The sequence below is a fragment of the Helianthus annuus genome, chromosome 14, assembly GCF_002127325.2.
Source record: "Helianthus annuus cultivar XRQ/B chromosome 14, HanXRQr2.0-SUNRISE, whole genome shotgun sequence".
In the NCBI taxonomy this organism is placed as follows: domain Eukaryota; kingdom Viridiplantae; phylum Streptophyta; class Magnoliopsida; order Asterales; family Asteraceae; genus Helianthus; species Helianthus annuus.
The window spans coordinates 24,206,849-24,212,065 of record NC_035446.2 but is presented as its reverse complement, the minus strand read 5'-3'; the positions used below and the strand labels follow the sequence as shown (position 1 = coordinate 24,212,065).

The following is a 5,217-nucleotide window of genomic DNA, read 5'->3' as shown; positions in this document are numbered from 1 at the left end:
AAGATTTCTTTAAGCTGCGTTACCGGATCATCCGACTGCAGCGCCACATTTATCAACTCCATAACTGGAAGTTGTAAATTATTAAACTCTGCCTTCAGAGAGGCAAGCGCAGCGGCAGTATCTACGCCAAAAGCAGCGGACTTGCTATCATCCCAAGTAACTTTCAGTGCACTATTTACATGTTGGGAGCATTCTGCATAACCTTGCGCATAACCATCCCGCCGCGCAGCAACCACCAAATCAGCAACAGTCTTATCCAGTTCTTTAGAGTTCAATACAGATTCAGCAACCTATGCAATCAATCGACATTGGTAAAACAAAAAAAAAGAGAGAGAAGAGCAAAAGGAAGAGCATATATAAGGAAAGGAACTTACACAAGCAATCCCACGATCCTTCAACCAAGTCATATCGTTCTTTAAAGGCTCAAGCTCGCTTTCCGCTGAGACCCGCGCCGTTTCTGAACTTTCCAGTTTCTCTTCAGCCTCAGTCAAGCGGCGAGAGGATTCAGCATGTTCGGAACGCGCAAGATCCAGGTCCTTTTTCAGTTGTTCCTGGTCAGAAACCAAAGCAGTAAGTTCCTCTAGTTCTTTATCTCTAATGGCAAGAGTGCTTAAAGCTTGTACCCCCGTTGCTCACTCCGTTCCCTATGAGAACGCGCCTCCGCCAGCGTAGCCTCTAAGTCAGCCTTCTCCTTCTCCTTCAACATCAGCTTTGAGATTACTAATAATGGTGCGGAGATTTGCTTTCTCAGCATTATCTTTTTCACAAATTTTCCTCCAATTTTTTCGTTCTTCAGAAAGAAGAGCAGCCTCAGCTTCGGCCTTTCTTTTCCAACCAGCAACAGACCATTCCTCAGTCTTGCGCTCAGCCTCAAACTTGGCTTGATCATCTTTTAATTTAGCCATCAATTGAGCCAGACGTCTCTCATCGTTGGAAAATTTCTTCTGGGCCACCATAAAAGATTTCTGCTCTTTATGCATATTATACCACTCGCGAACAATACGGTGGGTGGTAGAAACATGAGAAGCAGTCTCAGCAACATAAGACTGATAGGCCTGTTCACAAGATCGGTTTCCTGAAACTTGACCTCCCCAGGCGGAAATATCCCCTGCAGCCAATCTTGGCACACATGCCAGTCCGCGAAAGTATCTTCTTTCTTCAAATTCCAAACAGGGGCATGAAGGTCAGCAGCATCCTTCTCCGAATAGATCCGGTAGTAATAATCTCCCAAAGTTTCCCCTGGGCGGATGGGAGATTGTTTGTTAACGCCGGCAGACGAGTCTTGCTCTTCAACCGTCGTCCTCTCAGCATGCTCCGGCATAGTGTCTGAAGGAGAAGGAGTAGGAGTTTTATCACTTGCCCCTCCCCTTTGGTCTTGAGCAACCACTTCAGGGGCCGAAGGAGTATCAGTATCATCCACCATACCTAGGCCAGCATCAGCAGGCCTCTCGGTTTCAACAGACTTCTCCGCATCATCATCTGCACCTTCTGCAGCGTTCAACTGGACAGCTGCAGAAACATGCGGAGGGGTAGGAGGAAGTTCTTCATGCACCACAGATTGCACGTTTGTGGGAGTTGGAGCAACAGGAGCTGCTTTAAAAATAAAAATCCGTAAGAATCTAATCCATAAAAAGGAAACAAGGGAAGATGCTACTTACCAGGAACAGATTCCGTAACAAAAGCATCAAGATTCCCCCTTCGGGTAATCTTCTTTCTTTGAACTTTCTTAGGAGGTTGACCCTCCGCGTCAGTATCGGTTTGCTTTCTCTTGCTTGCTCCCCTTTGCACTAAATGCTCAGGGCTAGATTCCAAATCAATCGGATCATCGGGGTTGGATGGAGGAATATCAGCAGAATCTTTCGGTTCCGGTTTCGGTCGCCTAATAGTAACTGCAGGCGTAAGACCCTCCGAGGTATCAGAAACCACCACATAATCACACTTGTCAGAAGAATGGCGCATACCTTTCTTCTCAACATTTTTAGCTTTAGAAGATTGAGTCTTCCCAGCATCGCCTTTCTTTGGCGCAACATTACTAGTCATAGCGCGTCTTTTCTTCTCAGGGCCTACGCCCAAATTTGACAACTCACCTATAAAGCGCAAAGAACAATTCACTCAAGGGCGCAAATAAAAAGTTAAAACAGACAGTATGCGCAATCTTACCTACGCCAGCAGCAGGATGTTCAGACAAATCCGCGTCCCGCGGAAGAGAAAAATTCCTCGCAATACGATCATACCAAAACTCTTCATCAGGATTTTTATTAATGGTACCCATTCTCCCCCCTTCTCTTTTGTATGCAACAACATACAGCGAAACAACTGCAAGAAAAGGGGGACATGCTCGAAAAAAAAAAGAAAAAAGAAAAGAAGAAGAAGAGAGGAACCTAAACCATACCATGGCCTCCCTCTGTATACACAGGCTTGTCGTCCCGATCCATCTTCCAGTTCAAACTCATCCCAGCTTCGACAAGGGCTTTCTCCGGCAAAGCAATGTTAGGTATCTCCTTCAGATCCTGGTACCAAGTTTCATCAGAAGGGGTCCAGAGTGTTTCAATAGGAACATCTTCTTTTCCCCTCAAAACCATCCCCACCGGAATCACTCCAGCCTTGATAAAGAAGAATTTCTGTTTCCAATCATGGAAAGATTTCGGAGGATTAAGCAAAATCTTCTTTGCAGTAGCTCTTTGAACAAATGAATAAAATCCCTGGGTACAATGCATTTGATGAAAAACCCTAAATCGAGGAACGGTCGACTCAATATGCATAGTCCGACACACAAACTCAAAATGTCGAACTCTGACCATTCCAATAGGATGCAGTTGAGAAAGATGAATATTGTAAAACGCAAGGATTTCAAGAAAAAACCGTCGTTACAGGCAAACGAAAGTTGCCATCGCAGAAAAAATCCCAAAAGAGGGTAATATACCCGGTCGGAGCATCTGCTGCTGTCTGCCCCTCTTCAGGGTACAAAGCACCCCAGCTTTCTGGAAACTTGAGATTCCGAACCAAACCGTCAAAAGACGCTCTAGGCCACTTCAATGGTGGAAGTTCAGTGACATCTCTTCAGCAAAACCTTCTTGATGTTCTCCGGTCGACATAAAAAAAGGGAATAATGGATTCCAAGGAAAGAAAGGAAGGATAAAAGTTTTTCAATAAAACAATGATGGCACTAGGAGGATACCCAAACGCTATATACTTATCGCAATAAATAGCATCGGTAACCGTCACAGCGATTTTTCCGGGTATCACAGTCCCCCAAAACAGCAGAAAAAGTACACACGCGCGTGAAAAGCACGGATAGCAGCATATACCTGGCAGTGTCAGCCTAACCTGCAGTCATAGCTGTACCATCCCATAAAGACAAAAGATTTCCAAAATCTTCAAAACAAAATTAAATTTTCTCATAGAAGATTTCTCATTTCTTCGCGCCCAAAAAACATTTTCCTCTCCTAAGTCCAGTTGTAACGCCCCAAAATTTATAAATTATGTTAATAATAATATGTGTGTAGAATTAATTAACAATAGAAAGATAAGTAAAAAATTCTTGATTTTAACTAATACACATATATATAAGTAAGACTTAATTAAAAGAGAAGAGTTAGCCTTAAATGACAAAAGGGTGAAGTTCTAGGGGGCAAGAATGATAAAAGTTAAAACATGAATGGTTAAAACAAGAACAAAACACAACACAAACACTGGTAGATGTGTGTGTGTCGCGAACCAGGAAGGAGAAAAGGGGGAAACCCCTTATCATCACAAATTCACCAAATTGAAGCCCTAAATGTGATCCTAAGTTCGTGCATGTCTTAATATTGGATCATCTACGCATTATTAAACACAAGGTAAGTAGAATTTTGGTATTTGATGATCTTGAATGTGATGGGTTTTTATGAATCCTTGAACATTTGAGAAATTAGCATGAATAAGGAGTAGGAACACCATTTGGAACATGATTGATGCTGAATTTTACTAAAATGTTAGTAACTATGAAAACCCACTTGGAAATGTAATGATGGGAAGAATTATAAAAGTTCTATGTTAATTGGTATGATGACTAAAAATGGTAGTGTTCATATCAATGGGTTGTTAGTTAGAAACAATTTACAAATGAAAGTTACATAGAAAATTATTGGAATTTGATGTTCTTGATGAAGTTGATATGAAATGGTTAGGTTATGCTCATAATACTTGTACTCTATGCTTGATAGGTAGAACGCACGCCAAGTGTTTGTTAAAATGCTTGAAAGAGATAAATCTCATATTAAGCAATATTACATTGATTAGGACTTGGACAACCTTGAATGTTAATGCATATCTTAAGAACGAATTTCAATTATGACATGAGATTAAAGTATGTGAATTTGGAATGTAGGAATAAAAGAAGAAAGCTCAAATCAATTCGGGTCGCAAGCGAAGGACGGCAAAGGTAAGTTTTTGCTTACACAATACTAATGGCATGTATTATTATAGCACTTTATTGATCAATGGTTGAAGTTGTTCACTTGTAAGAAAGTCATTGTAAGTCGATTACATAATATAGATATGGGTCGAATAAGTTAGAAGGGTAATGTACCAAGTTAAGGACAAATTCATGTATGAATGAAGATTAGAAAGGTTTACTTGAGGTTCACATATGTAATTGAAGTTGTATGAATTTTTGTAATAAAGACGTCTAACGGTTTGGTTGAATGTAGGTAAAGCAACTTGATGACGGCGCTACTTGGGTTGAACACACTTGTGATGCACGCTTCCGCGAAGATATTAGTTTGGGTTAAAACTTTTGTTAAATGTGCTTTTTGACTAAAACGGGTCTTTTTGTAAGTAACGTAACTTGGTCGTTGTAAGTTGTCGAATTTGTAGTTGAAGACTATGTAGTCGTTTACGAAATGTTGGCTTGTAGCTATTTTGTAACTCCTCGTTAGTTATGTCATGGTTAAAAATAGAATTTTTACTTGTTAATTATTTGACCCGTTTGGTATTTTGTTAAGTGAAGCTTGTTCTTTCTTTCGTAAAGTTTTAGACCTTACAAGTTGGTATCAGAGCCTAGGTTTGAGAGATTCGAGTAGGCTATGGTGCTCGAACTCAAACCGAAAGCTCTTGTGAAAGTGTGTTCGTTCCAAAGCGCCACGCAAGTAAGTAATTTAAGGATTTTATGTTTGTAGATAGAAATGGGAATGGGTTATGGTTTAGTTGCTAGTATAACATGGTTGGGGACGTTAA

General features: G+C 40.8%; 1 long non-coding RNA gene across 1 annotated transcript; it reads left to right on the top strand.

Annotated features, from left to right (window-relative positions):
* Nucleotides 1-3,715: 3,715 nt before the first annotated feature.
* LOC110905350 lies at nucleotides 3,716-4,959 on the top strand. Its single transcript, XR_002573047.1, has 3 exons — nucleotides 3,716-3,839; nucleotides 4,370-4,423; nucleotides 4,692-4,959. It is a non-coding gene; the product is annotated as an uncharacterized LOC110905350 (long non-coding RNA).
* Nucleotides 4,960-5,217: the final 258 nt, after the last annotated feature.